The 24,403-nt window shown below is 42.2% G+C and overlaps 1 protein-coding gene across 3 annotated transcripts in view; it reads left to right on the top strand.

Moving 5' to 3' along the window:
* Positions 1-7,047, top strand: part of Gbs-70E (Glycogen binding subunit 70E) — a 171,054-nt gene extending 164,007 nt beyond the window's left edge. For all 3 annotated transcript variants that reach the window (XM_070097713.1, XM_070097712.1, XM_070097711.1), the window contains exon 7: positions 3,841-7,047. The gene's annotated coding sequence lies outside the window, so the exon portion shown is untranslated. The remainder of the gene's footprint in view (positions 1-3,840) is intronic.
* The last annotated feature ends 17,356 nt before the right edge of the window (positions 7,048-24,403 follow it).

The raw sequence follows: 24,403 nt of genomic DNA, 5'->3' as shown, positions 1-24,403 counted from the left end.
ACACGTGCCAGTAGTTCCGTGAACCTTACTCTAATTACAGTACATTATCGCCAAAAATTGGAAGTTGATCAGAAAAGGCGTTCTCAAGTTGTATACGAAAACCTTAAATGAAGGAAATTAAGAGTTTAAGCACTTAGGAATCCCTGGAAGGAGGATTGCCACCACTTAGGAATCCCTGGAAGGAGGATTGCCATCACTTAGGAATCCCTGGAAGGAGGATTGCCACCACTTAGGAATCCCTGGAAGGAGGATTGCCATCACTTAGGAATCCCTGGAAGGAGGATTGCCACCACTTAGGAATCCCTGGAAGGAGGATTGCCATCACTTAGGAATCCCTGGAAGGAGGATTGCCACCACTTAGGAATCCCTGGAAGGAGGATTGCCACCACTTGGGAATCCCTGGAAGGAGGATTTCCACCGCTTAGGAATCCCTGGAAGGAGGATTGCTAATAAGTACTACTACTACTACGCTGATGTACTGCGGGACTGATTACCCCAAAAAATGTAAGTCTGCCACTGTACCCTTGCATGGGCGTGTACCGTGCACGAATCTATTGGGCTGTGATCAGTATTTCTGAAGGCGGTATTTTTTTCCCCCCAACCTTTCCTCATTTCAACCTATTGACTTCGTCGTAAACTTTGCGTCAGTTTCTTAAAGCTATATTCTGTATTTTTGGCTAGGTTACAGTAATGTATACAAACTTGTATTTAGCCATCAAATAAGTAAATTAAAGAAAAATGGCCGGGTTAATACTGGTGGTGTGAGACGAGTTTGTTGTTGTCAAGGCTATGGAACAGCTATGATGGCACCAATATTACGTAAAGACACTGTTCAAGACATCGAGAAACAGTTTCGCTGCGAGTGGCTTCATCAGAACTGATGAAGCCACTTTTGGCGAAATGTTTCCTCGATGTCTCGAACAGTGTGCAAGTCTATATCCAGTGTTGTCAGGGTTAAATAACAAAAAAAGGCACAATACCGTGACTGGAACGATACACAAATAACCCGCACATAGAAGAGAGGAGCTTAGGACGACGTTTGGGTCCGACTTGGACCATTTACAAAGTCACACTCCACTTCTCGTTAGTGTGACTTTCTAAATGGTCCAAGTCGGACCGAAACGTCGTCGTAAGCTCCTCTCTTCTATGTGCGGGTTATTTGTGTATTGTCAGGGTTGCCTCACACCTCACTTGTCCAGGGAAGAGATTCTTGTAACGGATTTTCAAGGTATGGTTGTAAAACGGAAGACCCTTTGCCCAACTCGCACACTCTTCAGTCACTGCCGGCATGGAATGGGAGGTTTTTGAAAAATGACATGGGATATGCAAGTGTAGGAGAGATAGTGTATGGAAGGGAAGGCCGGGGCTACTAACTTCGGGTGAATGTTTTGTTGCTTTTTGCCTCGTGTTGCTTTGCTATTTTGTTTTGTTGCTCTGTCATAGGTTTGTTGCTTTTTGTTTTTCTTGCCTTGTTGCTTTGTCTTATTGCACTGTTGCTTTGTCTCGTCTTTTGTTGCTGCTTTGTCTTCCTTTGTTGTTTGCCGTTACCACTATTCACATTATTCAACTTCCGTCCGTAGAGATGTGACTGTGGCTCTGTATACCACTAGTTCTGTCTGGATACCACTGGGTCTGTGTCTAGATATTACAGAATGCTACTGCATAATGTGCAACAGATAAACGTGAACATCAGGATGTTTGTGTAGCTTCGCAGCGCTGTATAGCCATTGTGGTTTAGCGCGTCTTTTTTATCATAATTGTGTAGCTTCACCGGATTCTTTGCTGGGAGGAAGGGAGGCACAGTCTTAGTTATTTACCCAGGTCTGTGTCCAGCTGGACCAGCACCAGCTGTGAGCTGAACCTACCCGTGAGTCACCTTTAACAACAATACCATCGTGAGTGATGCACTGAAACACGGTTCGCCTTTGTAGCAGTGATTTTTGTTCATTGTCACGTAGAAGGTAGAAAATTTCAGTCTGGTAGGATGAAAGGTTCTCGAGTTTTCGGAAAGTTGAATTAAAAGTCGGAAGGAAGGGAACAAAAAATTAGGCAGCTTGAAAGCACTTGACTTGTACTCGTTGGAACGCAGGAGGGAGAGATATATCATAATCTACACTTGGAAAATCTTGGAAGGAATGGTCCCAAATCTGCACACAGAAATCACTCCCTACGAAAGTAAAAGACTGGGCAGGCGATGCAAAATGCCGCCAATAAAAAGTAGGGGCGCCATTGGTACACTAAGAGAAAACACCATAAGTGTCCGGGGCCCAAAACTGTTCAACAGCCTCCCATCAAGCATTAGGGGAATTGCCAATAAACCCCTGGCTGCCTTCAAGAGAGAGCTGGACAGATACCTAAAGTCAGTGCCGGATCAGCCGGGCTGTGGCTCGTACGTCGGACTGCGTGCGGCCAGCAGTAACAGCCTAGTTGATCAGGCCCTGATCCATCGGGAGGCCTGGTCGTGGACCGGGCCGCGGGGGCGTTGATCCCCGGAATAACCTCCAGGTAACCTCCTCATTCTCGTATTCATAATATCATCATCATTCGATGAGGCGTGTGTGCGCGTGTGTGTAATCACTTGTTTGTGGTTGCAGGGGTCAGTTCACGGCTCCTGGCCCTACTGTCAGCATAGTTAATGTATATGTGTAGCATATCTTAGTATCGTAGTTATTTGTACAAGAATGGTATACAGTACCGACAAGATGAAGTTAAGACACATGTGCAACATCTGGGTATATTTATTGTAGACGTTTCGCCATCCAGTGGCTTTATCAATACAAATTCCAGGACATAATTTGAAGACAGTAAAACTATATATAGAAGATAAGGTAATCAGTCCCTTAACCTTAGAGTTGGTGCGAACAGCACCGTAGTCGGGAAGATTTTCCACGACTACGGTGCTGTTCGCCTCTTCACTGATCGCTACTAGCCACCATCTCTCCCTGTTCTGTGAGCTTTATAGAACTTCGTCTTAAAACTATGTATGTGACAACTCTAAAGAAATACTAACAGCCCTTTGACTCATCTGAGTCTTCAGCTTCCAATTGTGACCCCTTGTTGCTGTGTCCCATCTCTGGAACATCCTGTCTCTATCCACCTTGTCAATTCCTCAGTATTTAATGTCGTTATCATATCCCCCGTATCTCCCCTGTCCTCCAGTATCGTCAGGTTGATTTATCTTAACCTTTCCTCGTAGGGCATGCCTCTTAGCTCCGGGACTAGTCTTGTTGCAAACCTTTGCACTTTCTCTAATTTCCTTACATGCTTGGCTAGGTGTGGGTTCCAAACTGGTGCTGCATACTCCAATATGGGCCTGACATAGTGTACAGGGTCCTGAACGATTCCTTATTGAGATGTCGGAATATGTGCGCGCGCGCGTGCGTGTGTGTTTGTACACTCGCCTAGTTGAGGTTGCGGGGGTCGAGTCCGAGCTCCTGGCCCCGCCTCTTCACTGATCGCTACTAGGTCACTCTCCCTGAACCGTGAGCTTTATCATACCTCTGCTTAAAGCTATGTATGGATCCTGCCTCCACTACATCGCTTCCCAAACTATTCCACTTACTGACTACTCTGTGGCTGAATAAATACTTCCTAACGTGTGTGTGTGTGTGTGTGTGTATGTACGTACGTACTCGCCTAGTTGTGGTTGCGGGGGCCAGTTCTTTGCTCCAAGTGCATTAATGTTCACCCAGAATCACTCGTGCGCTCACATAATTCACCTAAATGCTGTTTTCTTCACCTCCTTGGTGACAAATTACAATGTTGAAAGTACGTTTTAGTTTGATGATGTTTAGGTGTAAAGGCACCACCGCTAATGCCCATCTTTTCTTTCTTCCCCAGAAATTTAGAAGCTGCTAGTCATATCATCGCGAGAGTGCGCCTCAGTCTTGTCCATCAGCACAAAGATACATGTCCCTTAACGTCGCTCTCCTGAAGCTCTGGAAACAGCTTCCTCTTTGTATCACCCAGGGCATTCAGAAATTTGGTCAAAATGCTGGACCGAGTTTCAGGCAGTACTAGCAGCCGCAGCCGAGCACTCGTGTAGTCTCCTGTTGGAGGCGTCTTGGAGACTACTAGTTGTATTGGTAATGAAGTTGGCGTGCTAGATTCACGGTGTGGATCACAACAGTATCCCGCGGTGCAGTTTAACAAAAGTGTCATCGTCTCACGCCTTCTTGTTCAGGCTTTTCAGAATGGAAAAAAAATCAGAAACTTTAACTTCACGAGATTATTTATTTTGTAAAACTTAAAAATAATGCTTAAAAAAATTCAGTCAGAATTGAAGGAATTTACCTGATTGAAATTTGTCTGTGATAAAGTACACTGTTGAATGTGTACAGATGTGATTATCTAAGTTGCTGAATAAATTTGGGGAGGGGGGTGGGGCCCTTGTCTGAGGAACTGTGTTGAGTGATGCAAGTGGGTGTTGGTGAGAGTTAGTTATCGTTTCTTGTACTCTACAGTTTTTCCTTGTTTCTGTAAATATAATGTGCAATATATATATATGTAAGATTTAAGTCCAGCACCTGCAGTGCTGCTGTCCAGACTCGGCAGGTGTTGTACGCAGCACTTGGGTGCAAGAAACATGGCCCTCCTAATCAGCCTCAAGCTCCAGGAGGTTGATATATATAAACTGCTGGTGTATCACGCACATTAACGAAATAATCAACCTGAAGCAGTACCAGTGCAAGTATGGTTAGTGTTGCACCATAGATTGAGATTGTATTATGATGCAGTCACTGTTAGTACACATTCTTAGTCGAGTGTAATATTGAGTGCAGAGGTGGCACAAAACTTAGTGTATTTTCTTCGGTTTAATATGAATGGGAATCTCCTTTTGTCATTTTTTTTATCAGCCTAGTTTAAATGTAAGTGGTACAAATATTACCAGTTAATTCCTATTACTTACTCATCGGGTAGATCCAGGTTTCACTTGGGTAATGTGTTCTTTGTCTTTGGTCAGCTAGCATGATTTATTTTGGAATGTCAGTTGTCTGGTAGTCACCTACTTGAGTTCCTGGAAACGAGTGCCTTTTGGAAGTACGAGGAGATAATGAGTTTCTTCTACATTTACTGATAAGATGCATTTTCTCCTAGTGAACGTATATAGATATTGGGTCAAAGGTTCATGATGGGTGCTTTCACTGTGTCCTTATAACGTGCATATCAGTGGCAGCTGATGGAAGTAGACATACTTCATGATCTCGGTGTCGGGGCATGTGCAAAATTAAGGTACACAGGAACTCAAGATATGTAAAAAAAAATAGCTTTGCATTCATTGTATGGGAATTTAGGAAGTGTGTTAAGAAAGTCATTAGCCGAGCCCATCCTAGCTCTGCACTAGTGTCAATAAGTGTACAGAGGTTTCATGTAGAGGAGGCTGGGCTCGCCATCAACAAAGGAAGTCATCTTGATATAAATGTGCATGACTGCCTCTTGTTGAGCCCTCATTATCCAGTATATAAGCATATAAAGTATAGATTACTGTATATGAATATGTTTCCATTTTCATGTTCACAAGCAGTGCTCTGCAGCGCATAAAGTAGGTCTTCGTGGTACGGTAGACTTAATTTACACTTGTTACCTCAGAACCGGGAAATATACCCACCTTGTCAACTGTAGTAGTAGTAGTAGTAGTAGTAGTAGTAGTAGTAGAAGAGCACTAGCCACATTACCACAAGACTACTATAAACATCAGGAACCGGCTGCTGAGCAGAAGGGCTGCCATCGTGTCTAGTCCCTGAAATCTGATATGGTCGTGTATGGCAGGTCCAATAGTTGTGAGCGTATTAGACATTAAGTGGTCTTTGCAGTGTGGGTTTAGTGCCACGCTCGGAAACTTGCGGCCTTTATAACCCGTCGTAGGATACCGTAAGGAATATTGAAGTGGCTGGAATAATAGGTTAAGTACTAGTAAATGAACTCTGCTACGTCCAGTGCCTGATACCCTGTGTCTGCATAGAATAGCCAAGTGTCGTGGTATACATTTAATGAAGTTCTTTGGAAGGGCCTATTATATATTGCACAAAAAGAGCCCAAGGCAGTGTAAGTTCAGGAAAGGTTAATTTAAGTAAGACATGGCAAAGCTACTTAGGGATTATATAATGAATCAAGGGATGGTATGGGGATTATGTGCATTCTTAAGGAAGGAACGGAAACTGTAGTATGGACACTATCCCCTTGGACAGTTAGTGATCAAGAAGTGTTTTGGCTAGATGGTATAGTTTCTTTGAAGGGAATTGTGAAGTTACTTGGAAGGATTCATAATGTAAGGGGGACTGTGTGTGTATGTGTGTGTGTGCGTGCGTGTGTGCGTGCGTGCGTGTCAGCGTGCCAAACTGTAAAATAAATGTGATTCGACCAACTGTAGTTGAGTTGCAGATGTCGCTGCGGAAAGTGTTTTCTAGGGACACTATTCCTATCACTGTCCTCCCAAAATTCTCGTTGTTGCTCAAGATGTATCCAGAGTTCCTTTGGTTAATGTTTCCTGTGTGTGTGGTTGACCCCGTGTTGGTCATCTTGCTAAGGAGTGGAAGTAGCTTCGACGGTCAAGGTCTCACATTATCCCGTCCCCAGTATAAACTGCTTGTTACCCTTGAGGCTATTTCCACACCTCTGGCGAGATGTCACACAGACACTATTGCTGCTGTATAGCCTATAAGTTAAAATAAACATCTGAACCACTGTTATAATTATTTTGAATGTGTTTTAGCATTTTTTTAAACATTACCGTTTCTAGTTGTAGATAGTTTCATGCAAAGCAACCTCCACGAATGAACAATTATCTGCAAGGTATAATTGAAGGTGGCGGATGTTGCTTCTTGCTTACACTTTATTTTTGGTTGTGTTGATTTTATATACATCTTGAGAATACTGCGAACAGTGGTGATATTCGCATTAATCGTTAATTGCAACTAGAACAAAACTAAAATCTACATGAATTATCTTGCAATCTCTGCCAATGAAAAGATTGCAACTATTATATTTTTACGATATTTTATGATTTTTTTTTTTTGCAAACTACTAATAAACACATTAATGTGCCCACGACTTCGATTCATTTATCTAAAGAACCAATCAAAAACACTGTTGTCACTAGTTTATTTCTTCCCTGTACGCACCAGTGTTCTGAACATAAGGTAATCACATCCAACCGAGTCTTTAATATCCCCTTGGCCAGAGTTTTCTGCTAATCAGTGTAATGCTAATACTGTGTATACTACAGTCATTTGAGATTAGTTGAGATTTTGAAAAAAGATGAAAGATTACCAGTCTGCCTGCAGATTTTTTTTTTTTTTTGCAGTGTTAATTTAAACGCAAGAGGATTATATGCAGATCATCCAGTCGACCAGAGGTGACCAGACTTGAGACTGATATACTTACTCAATAGTTCTACATACATGATTTGTGTGCACTCGCCTAACTGGTTTGAGGGTTCTCTCATATAACCCCTCAAGGGGTCATACATTATATATGTTATATGATGCTGGTAAAGGGTTCTTGATCTAGAGAATGGATCTGTACTCCAGTTCCCTGAATACCTTCCACCCCCCATACACAGGCGCTGTATAATCCCTACGGGTTTAGTGCTCCTCATAATCGTTATTGAAAATTATGATCAAATAAAGCGCTGGAAAACGTATAAAGGAGGATGACAAAGTTGATCCCATGTATCAGAAATCTTCCCTACGAGGATAGACTGAGGACCCTGAATCTGCGCACTCTTAGAAAGGCGTAGAATTAGGGATGATATGATTGAGGTGTATAAATGGAAAGCAGGAATTAATAAAGGGGATATAAATAGCGTGCTAAAAATATCTAACATGGACAGGGCTCGCAGCAATGGCTTTAAATTGGAAAAAATCAGATTCAGGAAGGATATAGGAAAGCACTGGTTTGGTAATACTTGTGGATGAGTGGAACAAACTCCCGAGTACAGTCATAGAAGCTAAGACGTTGCGTAGTTTTAAAAATAGGTTGGATAAATACACGATTGGGTGTGAGTTGGACCTGACTAGCTTGTGCTACTAGGTCGGATGCAGTGCTCCTCCTTTAAGTGACGTGTCTGACCTCACTAGGTCAAGGCATTGATTACCTCATCTTTTGTATATAGTTCTACTGTCTTCCTATATGTCCTAGAATCTCTATTGATAAAGCCACTGGATGGCGAAACGTCTACAATAAAGATATCCAGATGTTGCACATGTGTCTTAACTTTCAAGGCATTGGCTTAAGCCGGTGGGAGAATTGGAGCTGCCTCGCAGACCAGTAGGCCTGTTGCAGTGTTCCTTTTTTATGTTCTTATGAGGGCAAATATTCTATTAGTGGGATGGATTTGTGAAGGACCTACCTAGTATGGGCCAACAGGCCTGCTGCAGTGTTCCTCCGTTCTTATGTACCCCTCTTTCCCTCCCTCTCCCCAACTACCCCTGACTTGTAGACGAATGGTTCAGAGAACCCCTGACTTGCAGACTCCTCGCTGGTCTCTGAGCTTCACGTATTTCATCTTCACATCCTGCCGCGCATTATTATAAATCATAACTAAGCTCTAAACCCACGAGGGTCATACAGCGCTGACCTTAGCCTAAGGTAGAGGTGTACACAATTCTCTAACCTCATATAAGGCAAGAAACCTGTGTACTGGAAGCGAGGTGTAACAACCTAAGACAGGCCACAGTTGAACCTCGTGACCCAACTAGTGGAAACAGGTCAAGCTAAGTTCGTACTAGCAACAGATATGAAGTTATTCCTTAGTCCAGCAGCGCTGCATGACCTTGGTGGTTTAGCGCTTAGTTTTGATTACAATAACAATATCCTCTGTTTCCAAGAAACGATGGTCTTGCTGTGTCAGAAAAACATTCCATGAAAAAATAGTATAAAATGCTGAATATGAGAGTGACCAATATCGTGCCTCGGTCACGACGTTATCTCTGGCTCCAGTAAACAAGACTTGCTGTCTTACCTAACAACCTGTCGGTATTTTATACCATTTTAATGTTCAATCTGTCAGACACTGCCTGTATAGCCCTTGTGGCTTAGCGCTTCTTTTTTGATTATAATAATAATAATGTCAGACACTGCAACACAAGGGTATCTTGGTACAGACCTGCAATCAACTTCGACAACTTCCACTAGTAAGAGCGGCTGGATTTGAGAGGGACCTGACCTCTCAGCATCTGAGTTCTTACCTCTCCTAGTGGCCTACGTCTCACCTCTTGGCGCTATAAAAAGCTCCATCCTGTCACTTCATCTCCATATTGTTTCATACTATGAAACAATGCTCTTCTCCAGACTGAGGGACTGACCACCTCAAAACTTTAAGGGTGATGGACTGATTACATCGTCTTCAAGTATCTTCTGCTTCTATCAACTTTTCTGTACTTGACTGAAGAAGCCTACTGTGTAGGCGAAACGTTTCATAATAAAGATACCTAACTATTGCATATGTGTCTTACCTAACAAGACTTGCTGTATGCCTCTACTCTAGGCTAGGAGATGAATGGTATAAAATACTGACAAGATGGAAAACCAGACATTAATGCAGTATAATGCGATTCTTTATTGACAACATTTCGCCCATAGTGTTCTTTATCAATAAAGGATTGCATTATACTGCGAACCTTTATTGTTTAGTTTAATATGTTAATTATGCAGCCCATACCCAGCCTGTGGGTGGTAGTCAAAGGATTACAGAGGTACATAATGGGTCCAGGGACTGGACCCCAAAGTTATAACTGAACTAGTTACAAAGGTAATGAACTCCAGGTAGATCACAAAAGGCATTCTGTACGTCTTTTTCCACACATTCCATCAATTCCAAGTTGTTGATTTGACAAATTTGTCCACACAAACTAATGAGTTCTATCCTGGCAGTAAGAGGCGTCGGACATTATATACTGAAGCCATTCAGACGAGGAACATTCAAATACATTTAACGCACTTTAATGGTAATACAAATTAGAAGACGTACACCTGAATTAACAAGTGTGCACCTACACCAAAATTGACAGGTGTGCACCTACACACACATGAATTTCATTCTCCACAGTTGTCGAATTAGGAATCGCCATCTTTCTCGAGCCTTTGAAGCTAAGCAGTGGAGGTTTCGTGAGTTACTGGAGTCATTCCAGGACTCGTGTAACGAGGTTTACAATGCCCGTCATAGGACACCTGCACATGATACTACTAACCAGAATATTGCAGTAGTTTGTGTACACCAGCATTGAATATTTGAAGCCGATCAGACGATGAGTCGTGTTGCGAACGAAATAACGAAATTAAAACAGTCAGGCTGCAACTAGTAATAATAATAATAAAAATAATTATTTCTACAAGTATATGTACAAGGTATACAGGCCTAGCTGACATCCATGACATATTACTACATAGAAAGCCCCTTGTTATGCAGAGCAATTAGGTCAAATTTGTCCCCAGGATGCGACCCACACTAGTCGACTAACACCCAGGTACCTACTTACTGCAGGTGTCTTAAGGAATCACGTGTTGTTTCCACCCGTAACTGAGATCGAACCACGGACTTCAGCGTGTGAGCCGAGTGCACTACCAACCGAGCTACGTTGGTAGAATACCGAATACTGACAATGTTAGATAAAAGGTCACAGGTGCAACCAGCGCCACTATAAAACGACGCACTGTGACCTTTAATCTAACAGGCTCCTACTTAAAGGTTCCAGAGGCGAGATAACTGGGTTAGCGCTGGTTGGAGATGCTACAACGCATCAATGCCTATTGATCACGCATCCTCCATACAAGGGGCATGGGGGGAGATACTGATGCTGGTGAAGGGATCTTGAGTCAATTGGAGTTACCCTCTCTTCCTTAAGAACATAAGAACGAAGGAACACTGCAACAGGCCTACTGGCCCATGCGAGGCAGGTCCAAGTCTCCTACCGGCTTAAGCCAATGCACCCAACCTAGTCAGGTCAGGTCACATTGACTTAAGGGAGGAACACGGCAATCGACCTGGTAGCACAAGCTATCAGGTCCAACTCGCACCCACCCACATCCACTCATGTATTTATCCAACCTGTTTTTGAAGCTACACAACGTTCTGGCCTCTATAACTGTACTTGGGAGTTTGTTCCACTCATCCACAACTCTATTACCAAACCAGTACTTTCCGATATCCTTCCTGAATCTGATATTTTCCAAATTAAAACCATTGCTGCGAGTCCTGTCTAGGCTAGATATTTTCAGCACACTATTTACATTCCCTTTATTTATTCCTGTCTTCCATTTATACACCTCGATCATATCCCCCCTAATTCTACGTCTTTCTAGAGAGTGCAGATTCAGAAACCTCATAGGGAAGGTTTCTGATTGTTAGGTAAGACACACATGCAACAGTTAGGTATCTTTATTTCGAAACGTTTCGCCTACACAGGAGACTTCTTCAGTCGAGTACAGAAAAGTTGATAGAAGCAGAAGAGCATTAAAATGGTATAAAATACCGACAGATTGTTAGGTAAGACACATATGCAACAGTTAGGTATCTTTATTTCGAAACGTTTCGCCTACACAGTAGGCTTCTTCAGTCGAGTACAGAAAAGTTGATAGAAGCGGAAGATACTTGAAGACGATGTAATCAGTCCATCACCCTTAAAGTTTTGAGGTGGTCAGTCCCTCATTCTGGAGAAGAGCATTGTTCCGTTGTCTGAAACAATATGATGTTGAAGTGACAGAATGGGGCTTTATATAGTGCCAGGAGGTGAGACGTAGGTTGCTTTGGGAGGGCAGGTCCTTCTCAAACCCAGCCGTTCTCACTAGTAGAGGTTGTCGAAGTTGATGGTCTGTACCAAGATACCCTTGTGTTGCAGTGTCTGACAGAATGAACTTTAAGGGTGATGGACTGATTACATCGTCTTCAAGTATCTTCCGCTTCTATCAACTTTTCTGTACTCGACTGAAGAAGCCTACTGTGTAGGCGAAACGTTTCGAAATAAAGATACCTAACTGTTGCATATGTGTCTTACCTAACAATCTGTCGGTATTTTATACCATTTTAATGTTCATTCTGTCAGACACTGCAACACAAGGGTATCTTGGTACAGACCATCAACTTCGACAACCTCTACTAGTGAGAACGGCTGGGTTTGAGAAGGACCTGCCCTCCCAAAGCAACCTACGTCTCACTTCCTGGCACTATATAAAGCCCCATTCTGTCACTTCAACATCATATTGTTTCAGACAATGGAACAATGCTCTTCTCCAGAATGAGGGACTGACCACCTCAAAACTTTAAGGGTGATGGACTGATTACATCGTCTTCAAGTATCTTCCGCTTCTATCAACTTTTCTGTACTCGACTGAAGAAGCCTACTGTGTAGGCGAAACGTTTCGAAATAAAGATACCTAACTGTTGCATATGTGTCTTACCTAACAATCTGTCGGTATTTTATACCATTTTAATGTTCATTCTGTCAGACACTGCAACACAAGGGTATCTTGGTACAGACCATCAACTTCGACAACCTCTACTAGTGAGAACGGCTGGGTTTGAGAAGGACCTGCCCTCCCAAAGCAACCTACGTCTCACCTCCTGGCACTATATAAAGCCCCATTCTGTCACTTCAACATCATATTGTTTCAGACAACGGAACAATGCTCTTCTCCAGAATGAGGGACTGACCACCTCAAAACTTTAAGGGTGATGGACTGATTACATCGTCTTCAAGTATCTTCCGCTTCTATCAACTTTTCTGTACTCGACTGAAGAAGCCTACTGTGTAGGCGAAACGTTTCGAAATAAAGATACCTAACTGTTGCATATGTGTCTTACCTAACAATCTGTCGGTATTTTATACCATTTTAATGTTCATTCTGTCAGACACTGCAACACAAGGGTATCTTGGTACAGACCATCAACTTCGACAACCTCTACTAGTGAGAACGGCTGGGTTTGAGAAGGACCTGCCCTCCCAAAGCAACCTACGTCTCACCTCCTGGCACTATATAAAGCCCCATTCTGTCACTTCAACATCATATTGTTTCAGACAACGGAACAATGCTCTTCTCCAGAATGAGGGACTGACCACCTCAAAACTTTAAGGGTGATGGACTGATTACATCGTCTTCAAGTATCTTCCGCTTCTATCAACTTTTCTGTACTCGACTGAAGAAGCCTACTGTGTAGGCGAAACGTTTCGAAATAAAGATACCTAACTGTTGCATATGTGTCTTACCTAACAACAGAAGCAGAAGAGACTTGAAGACGACGTAATCAGTCCACCACCCTTAAAGTTTTGAGGTGGTCAGTCCCTCAGTCTGGAGAAGAGCATTGTTCCATAGTCTGAAACAGTATTAACTGTTGCATATGTGTCTTACCTAACAACCTGTCGGTATTTTATACCATTTTAATGTTCAAGGTTTCTGATACATGCGATCAACTTTGTCATCCTCCTTTGTACATTTTCCAGAGCATTTATATCCATTCTGTAATACGGTGACCAAAACTGTGCAGCATAATCTAAATGAGGCCTAACCAAGGATGTATAGAGTTGAAGAACAACCTGAGGACTCCTATTATTTATGCTTCTTGATATGAAGCCAAGGATTCTATTAGCTTTATTGCGAACACTTATGCACTGTTGTTTCGGTTTCAGATTACTGCTAACCAGAACTCCTAAATCTTTTTCGCAATCCGTAATATTAAGATCTACATTACTTAGTTTATATGTGGCATGGTTGTTAGGTAAGACACATATGCAACAGTTAGGTATCTTTATTATGAAACGTTTCGCCTACACAGTAGGCTTCTTCAGTCGAGTACAGAAAAGTTGATAGAAGCAGAAGATACTTGAAGACGATGTAATCAGTCCATCACCCTTAAAGTTTTGAGGTGGTCAGTCCCTCAGTCTGGAGAAGAGCATTGTTCCATAGTATGAAACAATATGGAGATGAAGTGACAGGATGGAGCTTATATAGCGCCAAGAGGTGAGACGTAGGTCACTAGAAGAGGTAAGAACTCAGATGTTGAGAGGTCAGGTCCCTCTCAAATCCAGCCGCTCTCACTAGTGGAAGTTGTCGAAGTTGATTGCAGGTCTGTACCAAGATACCCTTGTGTTGCAGTGTCTGACAGATTGAACATTAAAATGGTATAAAATACCGACAGGTTGTTAGGTAAGACACATATGCAACAGTTAGGTATCTTTATTATGAAACGTTTCGCCTACACAGTAGGCTTCTTCAGTCGAGTACAGAAAAGTTGATAGAAGCAGATGATATTTGAAGACGATGTAATCAGTCCATCACCCTTAAAGTTTTGAGGTGGTCAGTCCCTCAGTCTGGAGAAGAGCATTGTTCCATAGTATGAAACAATATGGAGATGAAGTGACAGGATGGAGCTTATATAGCGCCAAGAGGTGAGACGTAGGCCACTAGGAGAGGTAAGAACTCAGATGTTGAGAGGTCAGGTCCCTCTCAAATCCAGCCGCTCTCACTAGTGGAAGTTGTCGAAGTTGATTGCAGGTCTGTACCAAGATACCCTTGTGTTGCAGTGTCTGACAGATTGAACATTAAAATGGTATAAAATACCGACAGGTTGTTAGGTAAGACACATATGCAACAGTTAGGTATCTTTATTATGAAACGTTTCGCCTACACAGTAGGCTTCTTCAGTCGAGTACAGAAAAGTTGATAGAAGCAGAAGATACTTGAAGACGATGTAATTAGTCCATCACCCTTAAAGTTTTGAGGTGGTCAGTCCCTCAGTCTGGAGAAGAGCATTGTTCCATAGTATGAAACAATATGGAGATGAAGTGACAGGATGGAGCTTATATAGCGCCAAGAGGTGAGACGTAGGTCACTAGAAGAGGTAAGAACTCAGATGCTGAGAGGTCAGGTCCCTCTCAAATCCAGCCGCTCTCACTAGTGGAAGTTGTCGAAGTTGATTGCAGGTCTGTACCAAGATACCCTTGTGTTGCAGTGTCTGACAGATTGAACATTAAAATGGTATAAAATACCGACAGGTTGTTAGGTAAGACACATATGCAACAGTTAGGTATCTTTATTATGAAACGTTTCGCCTACACAGTAGGCTTCTTCAGTCGAGTACAGAAAAGTTGATAGAAGCAGAAGATACTTGAAGACGATGTAATCAGTCCATCACCCTTAAAGTTTTGAGGTGGTCAGTCCCTCAGTCTGGAGAAGAGCATTGTTCCATAGTATGAAACAATATGGAGATGAAGTGACAGGATGGAGCTTATATAGCGCCAAGAGGTGAGACGTAGGTCACTAGAAGAGGTAAGAACTCAGATGATGAGAGGTCAGGTCCCTCTCAAATCCAGCCGCTCTCACTAGTGGAAGTTGTCGAAGTTGATTGCAGGTCTGTACCAAGATACCCTTGTGTTGCAGTGTCTGACAGATTGAACATTAAAATGGTATAAAATACCGACAGGTTGTTAGGTAAGACATATATGCAACAGTTAGGTATCTTTATTATGAAACGTTTCGCCTTCCACTAGTGAGAGCGGCTGGATTTGAGAGGGACCTGACCTCTCAGCATCTGAGTTCTTACCTCTTCTAGTGACCTACGTCTCACCTCTTGGCGCTATATAAGCTCCATCCTGTCACTTCATCTCCATATTGTTTCATACTATGGAACAATGCTCTTCTCCAGACTGAGGGACTGACCACCTCAAAACTTTAAGGGTGATGGACTGATTACATCGTCTTCAAGTATCTTCTGCTTCTATCAACTTTTCTGTACTCGACTGAAGAAGCCTACTGTGTAGGCGAAACGTTTCATAATAAAGATACCTAACTGTTGCATATGTGTCTTACCTAACAACCTGTCGGTATTTTATACCATTTTAATGTTCAATGTGGCATGGTTATTGTCCTATCCAACATTTAGAACTTTGCATTTGTCTATATTCAACTACATCTGCCACTTCTCCGACCACTGCATCAGTCTATTCAAATCTTCCTGGAGTGCTCTAATGTACTCGTCAGAATGAATTCGACGGCCTATTTTGGTGTTATCGGCAAACTTGCTGATGTCGCTCTTTATGTAGATTGTGAACAGCAGGGGGCCCAACACTGACCCCTGTGGAATACCGCTCGTGACGCTTCCCCACTCTGATTTCTCCCCATTTATGCAAACTCTCTGCTGCCTATTTGTCAACCATGCCTCTATCAAGGAAAAAAATTCTCCTCCTATTCTATGTGCCTTAATTTTCAATAGTCTCTGATGTGGGACCCTGTCAAAAGCCTTACTGAAGTCCATATACACAATATCATATTCATTACCATGATCTACCGCCTCAAATACCTTAGTGAAAAAAGTTAATAAATTCGTAAGGCAGGAACGCCCCTTTGTGAAACCATGCTGAGATTCGTTGATTAATTTATGCTTTTCATGATGGCTACGAACTGCCTCGGCAATTATTGATTCCATAAATTTTCCCACTATGGAGGTTAGGCTTATTGGTCTATAGTTCGAAGCTAAGGACCTGTCACCTGCTTTGAAAATAGATATCACATTTGCCATTTTCCACTTATCTGGCACCATGCCAGTTTGTAGTGATATGTTGAAAAGATTAGCCAAAGGTTTGCTAAGCTCCTCTTTACATTCCTTTAGAACCCTTGCATACAGTTCATCAGGGCCTGGGGATTTGTTAGGTTTTAATTTATCTATTTGCCTAAGGACCATGTCACTTGTGACCCTAATAGTGCACAGTTTATTATCGTCCTGTTCTTCATAATTTATCATTTCTGGAATATCGCTGGTATCCTCCTGTGTAAAAACCGAGAGGAAGTATGTGTTAAAAATTCTACACATTTCCTTATCACTGTCAGTGAGCTGACCCGAGGAACCTTTGAGTGGGCCTATCATGTCCCTGATCTTACTTCTGTATACCTGAAAGAATCCTTTTGGGTTAGTCTTCGATTCTCTTGCAACTTTAACCTCATAATCTCATTTTGCTTTTCTAATTCCCTTTTTTATTTCTCTCTTTAACTGAATAAATCGATTTCTTAACTGCCCCTCCCCTCTTTTGATTTGCCTATATAGGCCTCTCTTTTGACCAATCAGATATTTTAATTTATTGTTCATCCATTTAGGATCATTTTTGTTTGATCTGATTTCCCTATTTGGAACATAATTTGACTGAGCAGCTAGAACTATGCCCTGGAAAGCGTCATATCGGCAACCATCACCACCTACCTGACCCTTAGTCAGGTCATTCCAGTTCAGCCCACCTAAGTAATTTTTCAGTCCTATGAAATCAGCCAAGCGAAAGTCAGGGACTGAGACTTAATTGCCATTATTAGGGGAATTCCATGGTATATTAAAACTCAGTGATTTGTGATCACTTTCCCCAAGCTCATCATTAACCTCAAGATTATTAATTAGTGTTTCCCTGCTGGCAAGAACCAAGTCAAGGAGGTTATTTCCCCTTGGTGGCTCTGTCACAAACTGTTTTAAAAAACAATCCTGGATCGTATCAAGAAAGTCACTTGACTCTAAATTTCCTGTCAAATTGCTCCAGTCAATCTGTCTATAGTTGAAATCTCCCATTAGCACAACATTTTCGTTTGTAGATGCCTTACGAATTTCGTCCCATAGAAGTTTACTGCACTCCCTATCAAGATTTGGGGCCCTGTATATCACACCCAAAATTAGTTTTTCTCGGCCCTCGAGAAGCTGTAACCAGATTCAGTGGCCGACGCTTCTAATTTTATATCTTGTCTAACACAACAATTTAAATTGTCTGTGACATACATTGCTACTCCACCACCCTTCCTGTTGACCCTGTCAGTGTGGAATAATTTATAGCCTTGTATGTGACATTCAGAGGGCATCTCTCTATCTTTCAGATTGAGCCAGGTCTCTGTTATAGCAATAATATCTATGTTTCCTGCACTTGCAATTAATCTCAGCTCATCTATCTTATTTCTTACACTCCTGCTGTTAGTATAGTAAACCTTAAGGGAGCTAGTCCCTTGCTGCCCTCTGCTGTTCCCCTTTGTTTGCTGACCTGATCTATTGTCTTTATTTATAACTTCATGCTGAATGCCTTTTATACATTTACTGTTTCCAACCCTAGTGTTGCAACCTGCTTGTTTCCCACACACACCCATACCTCTATCTTCTATCAGTTTAAACTCATAGGCATTTCACCAATGGCCTTCTCAATTGAGTTTACAAGTGCTACCACCCCAGCCCCAGAGAGATGTACCCCGTCCCTTGCATACATATCATGTTTGCCATAAAAGTTGTTCCAGTTGTCAATGAATGGGACTGCAAGTTCCTTGCAGTATCTGTCTAGCCAGCAATTTACACCAATTGCCCTAGACAACCATTCATTTCCTACTCCCCTTCTAGGCAAGATGCTACATATGATTGGGACCCCTCCCTTAGACTTAATGAAATCTATAGCTGACCTGTACTTATCTAGCAGCTCTTCTCTCCTACCCTTCCCAATATCATTTCCACCAGCACTGAGACAGATAATGGGCTTGTTCCCATTACCTGACATGATATTATCCAGCCTGTTAACTATGTCCCCAACACCAGCTCCAGGGAAGCACACTCTATCTCTCATCTTCTTATTCCTATTACAAAAAGCATGGTCAATATATCTTACCTGAGAGTCACCAACCACAAGAATGCGCTTACCTCTGTTAGCAGGGGCAGTAGTACCCTTACCTTCACTGGCCACTGAAGTGTACATTCATCCTGAAGAACAGCGAAGCTATTTCCTACCTTCAGATCTTCACTCTTAACTTTCCTTATTCTGATTCTCCTCCCATTACTGGTTACCACTCGCCACTTGTAGCAGGTGCTGGACTGCACCTCACTGCTGGTAGCCGTTGCTACCTCCCCACCTACAGCCTCCTCACAGCGAGAGACAGACTGCACCTCACTGCTAGAAGCCTCATTCCCACAACTCCAGCCACCTCACACTCTCCCAGACCCATTGAGGTGGACCTTTAGCCTCCTAATCTCCTCCTGGAGAAGCAAGACCTCCTTCAACTCTCCAACCTCAATTTTTAAAACACTGCAGAAGCAAGCCATGCTTTGTAACCATCCACGCTAATTTCCAAAGCAGCTCAGGGTCTGTGACCTCACCTGACCTCGAATCTGATTGTCTCCCATTTTCTAAGTCGCTTAACCCCCGCTCAGCGCTGTATAGCCCTTGTGGCTTAGCGCTTCTTTTTGATTATAATAATAATAATTAACCCTCCCCCCTCGTGAATGCAGCTATAGCGCTGAGGGATTGATTTCCTCGTAATCTGTATATAGTTATAGTATTTCCATTATGTTCTTGAATTGGTACTGACAAAGCCACTAGATGGCGAAACGTCTACAAATAATGCTACCCAGATGTTGCACATATGTCTAATTCTTCATAACTCTGTTCATTTAAGCTATTTTTTTTAGAACCAGAGGACTGATACACCTACGACACATTGAACCAGAGACTGAAGAAGGTGCTCGAAGTAACACTTCTCACACAGGTGGTCACAAGTTGCTAATTAAAAATATTAACATCGCTGGTTTACCTTTACACTTGTCTACAATGCTGAAGAGAGTGAAACAGAGTAGAACAGCGTCAACACAATACACAACATCCTTAGACATTTAAAAATTGAAAACCAAATTATAAGAAAAAATACAATAATTATACAATCCCAGAACCACGACCCCTCCCCCGTACATCTTTATTTATTTACAGTAGTTTATTACCACCAAACTGAGTTTATATATATATATATATATATATATATATATATATATATATATATATATATATATATATATATATATATATATATATATATATATATATATATATTATCACACTGGCCGATTCCCACCAAGGCAGGGTGGCCCGAAAAAGAAAAACTTTCACCATCATTCACTCCATCACTGTCTTGCCAGAAGGGTGCTTTACACTACAGTTTTTAAACTACAACATTAACACCCCTCCTTCAGAGTGCAGGCACTGTACTTCCCATCTCCAGGACTCAAGTCCGGCCTGCCGGTTTCCCTGAACCCCTTCATAAATGTTACTTTGCTCACACTCCAACAGCACGTCAAGTATTAAAAACCATCTGTCTCCATTCACTCCTATCAAACACGCTCACGCATGCCTGCTGGAAGTCCAAGCCCCTCGCACACAAAACCTCCTTTACCCCCTCCCTCCAACCTTTCCTAGGCCGACCCCTACCCCGCCTTCCTTCCACTACAGACTGATACACTCTTGAAGTTATTCTGTTTCGCTCCATTCTCTCCACATCTCCGAACCACCTCAACAACCCTTCCTCAGCCCTCTGGACAACAGTTTTGGTAATCCCGCACCTCCTCCTAACTTCCAAACAACGAATTCTCTGCATTATATTCACACCACACATTGCTCTCAGACATGACATCTCCACTGCCTCCAGCCTTCTCCTCGCTGCAACATTCATCACCCATGCTTCACACCCATATAAAGGCGTTGGCAAAACTATACTCTCATACATTCCCCTCTTTGCCTCCAAGGACAAAGTTCTTTGTCTCCACAGACTCCTAAGTGCACCACTCACCCTTTTCCCCTCATCAATTCTATGATTCACCTCATCTTTCATAGACCCATCCGCTGACACGTCCACTCCCAAATATTTGAATACGTTCACCTCCTCCATACTCTCTCCCTCCAATCTGATATCCAATCTTTCATCACCTAATCTTTTTATCCTCATAACCTTACTCTTTCCTGTATTCACTTTCAATTTTCTTCTTTTGCACACCCTACCAAATTCATCCACCAATCTCTGCAACTTCTCTTCAGAATCTCCCAAGAGCACAGTGTCATCAGCAAAGAGCAACTGTGACAACTCCCACTTTATGTGTGATTTTTTATCTTTTAACTCCACGCCTCTTGCCAAGACCCTCGCATTTACTTCTCTTACAACCCCATCTATAAATATATTAAACAACCACGGTGACATCACACATCCTTGTCTAAGGCCTACTTTTACTGGGAAGTAATTTCCCTCTTTCCTACACACTCTAACTTGAGCCTCACTATCCTCGTAAAAACTCTTCACTGCTTTCAGTAACCTACCTTCTACACCATACACCTGCAACATCTGCCACATTGCCCCCCTATCCACCCTGTCATACGCCTTTTCCAAATCCATAAATGCCACAAAGACCTCTTTAGCCTTATCTAAATACTGTTCACTTATATGTTTCACTGTAAACACCTGGTCCACACACCCCCTACCTTTCCTAAAGCCTCCTTGTTCATCTGCTATCCTATTCTCTGTCTTACTCTTAATTCTTTCAATAATAACTCTACCATACACTTTACCAGGTATACTCAACAGACTTATCCCCCTATAATTTTTGCACTCTCTTTTATCCCCTTTGCCTTTATACAAAGGAACTATGCATGCTCTCTGCCAATCCCTAGGTACCTTACCCTCTTCCATACATTTATTAAATAATTGCACCAACCACTCCAAAACTATATCCCTACCTGCTTTTAACATTTCTATCTTTATCCCATCAATCCCGGCTGCCTTACCCCCTTTCATTTTACCTACTGCCTCACCAACTTCCCCCACACTCACAACTGGCTCTTCCTCACTCCTACAAGATGTTGTTCCTCCTTGCCCTGTACATGAAATCACAGCTTCCCTATCTTCATCAACATTTAACAATTCCTCAAAATATTCCCTCCATCTTCCCAATACCTCTAACTCTCCATTTAATAACTCTCCTCTCCTATTTTTAACTGACAAATCCATTTGTTCTCTAGGCTTTCTTAACTTGTTAATCTCACTCCAAAACTTTTTCTTATTTTCAACAAAATTTGTTGATAACATCTCACCCACTCTCTCATTTGCTCTCTTTTTACATTGCTTCACCACTCTCTTAACCTCTCTCTTTTTCTCCATATACTCTTTCCTCCTTGCATCACTTCTACTTTGTAAAAACTTCTCATATGCTAACTTTTTCTCCCTTACTACTCTCTTCACATCATCATTCCACCAGTCGCTCCTCTTCCCTCCCGCACCCACTTTCCTGTAACCACAAACTTCTGCTGAACACTCTAACACTACATTTTTAAACCTACCCCATACCTCTTCGACCCCATTGCCTATGCTCTCATTAGCCCATCTATCCTCCAATAGCTGTTTATATCTTACCCTAACTGCCTCCTCTTTTAGTTTATAAACCTTCACCTCTCTCTTCCCTGATGCTTCTATTCTCCTTGTATCCCATCTACCTTTTACTCTCAGTGTAGCTACAACTAGAAAGTGATCTGATATATCTGTGGCCCCTCTATAAACATGTACATCCTGAAGTCTACTCAACAGTCTTTTATCTACCAATACATAATTCAACAAACTACTGTCATTTCGCCCTACATCATATCTTGTATACTTATTTATCCTCTTTTTCTTAAAATATGTATTACCTATAACTAAACCCCTTTCTATACAAAGTTCAATCAAAGGGCTCCCATTATCATTTACACCTGGCACCCCAAACTTACCTACCACACCCTCTCTAAAAGTTTCTCCTACTTTAGCATTCAGGTCCCCTACCACAATTACTCTCTCACTTGGTTCAAAGGCTCCTATACATTCACTTAACATCTCCCAAAATCTGTCTCTCTCCTCTGCATTCCTCTCTTCTTCAGGTGCATACACGCTTATTATGACCCACTTCTCGCATCCAACCTTTACTTTAATCCACATAATTCTTGAATTTACACATTCATATTCTCTTTTCTCCTTCCATAACTGATCATTCAACATTACTGCTACCCCTTCCTTTGCTTTAACTCTCTCAGATACTCCAGATTTAATCCCATTTATTTCCCCCCACCGAAACTCCCCTACCCCCTTCAGCTTTGTTTCGCTTAGGGCCAGGACATCCAACTTCTTTTCATTCATAACATTAGCAATCATCTGTTTCTTGTCATCCGCACTACATCCACGCACATTTAAGCATCCCAGTTTTATAGTTTTTCTTCTTCTCTTTTTTAGTAAATGTCTACAGGAGAAGGGGTTACTAGCCCATTGCTCCCGGCATTTTAGTCGCCTCATACGACACGCATGGCTTACGGAGGAAAGATTCTTTTCCACTTCCCCATGGACAATAGAAGAAATAAAGAGGAACAAGAGCTATTTAGAAAAAGGAGAAAAACCTAGATGTATGTATATATATATGCATGTGCGTGTCTGTGAAGTGTGACCAAAGTGTAAGTAGGAGTAGCAAGATATCCCTGTTATCTAGCGTGTTTATGAGACAGAAAAAGAAACCAGCAATCCTACCATCATGCAAAACAGTTACAGGTTTCTGTTTCACAGTCATCTGGCAGGACGGTAGTACTTCCCTGGGTGGTTGCTGTCTACCAACCTACTACCTAATATAAAAGAAAGGAGGAACACTGCAGCAGGCCTGTTGGGCCATACTAGGCAGGTCCTTTATACACACACGATGAACATCAAAATGGTATACAATACCGACAGGTTGTTAGGTAAGACACATAGGCAACAGTTAGGCAACTTTATTCCGAAACGTTTCGCCTACACAGTAGGCTTCTTCAGTCGAATACAGAAAGTAGGCAGGAACAGTAGAGAAGCGAAGACGATGTAATCAGTCCATCACCCTTGAAGTCGTAGAATTTGAGGTTGTCAGTCCCTCAGCCTGGAGAAGATAGTTCCTGACTATGGAACTGAACTTCTCCAGGCTGAGGGACTGACAACCTCAAATTCTACGACTTCAAGGGTGATGGACTGATTACATCGTCTTCACATCTCTACTGTTCCTGCCTACTTTCTGTATTCGACTGAAGAAGCCTACTGTGTAGGCGAAACGTTTCGGAATAAAGTTGCCTAACTGTTGCCTATGTGTCTTACCTACCATACACACACACACACACACACACACACACACACACACTGTGTGTAAAACAAGTTAGGAGGGAGCTGAATGATATCTCTAGGCCTTTCGTTTTGCAATCAGCATTGGCTTAAGCCGGTAGGAGACTTGGACCTGCCTCGCATGGGCCAGTAGGCCTTCTGCAGTGTTCCTTCGTTCTTATGTTCTTATCAGGAGTTTGAAATGTTGCATACAATTCTTTATAAAGTTTAAGTTTACTTAACTTACTTTACTGTGTATACATACAGGTAAGTGAGGAGGTGAGGTATACTAGACCAGGTGTACCATTCCCGGCCGCCGCCTACCTCACGCGTCAAACATAATATATGTAATCAATCCTGTGTGATGGAATGTGACAAGTAAACCCATCTCGCGTTATGACGGTGATAACATACTATCCGTTCTTCCCGCTATGTAACCATCACGTAGCACAGAGTAGCACTCCTTCCCTAGAACCTGAATGCCTCTCATTTCCAGGCGCTAGCTGACCCATAC

This window comes from Cherax quadricarinatus, chromosome 59 (genome assembly GCF_038502225.1).
Source record: "Cherax quadricarinatus isolate ZL_2023a chromosome 59, ASM3850222v1, whole genome shotgun sequence".
In the NCBI taxonomy this organism is placed as follows: Eukaryota; Metazoa; Arthropoda; class Malacostraca; order Decapoda; family Parastacidae; genus Cherax; species Cherax quadricarinatus.
This window is presented reverse-complemented; position numbering and strand designations above follow the sequence as displayed.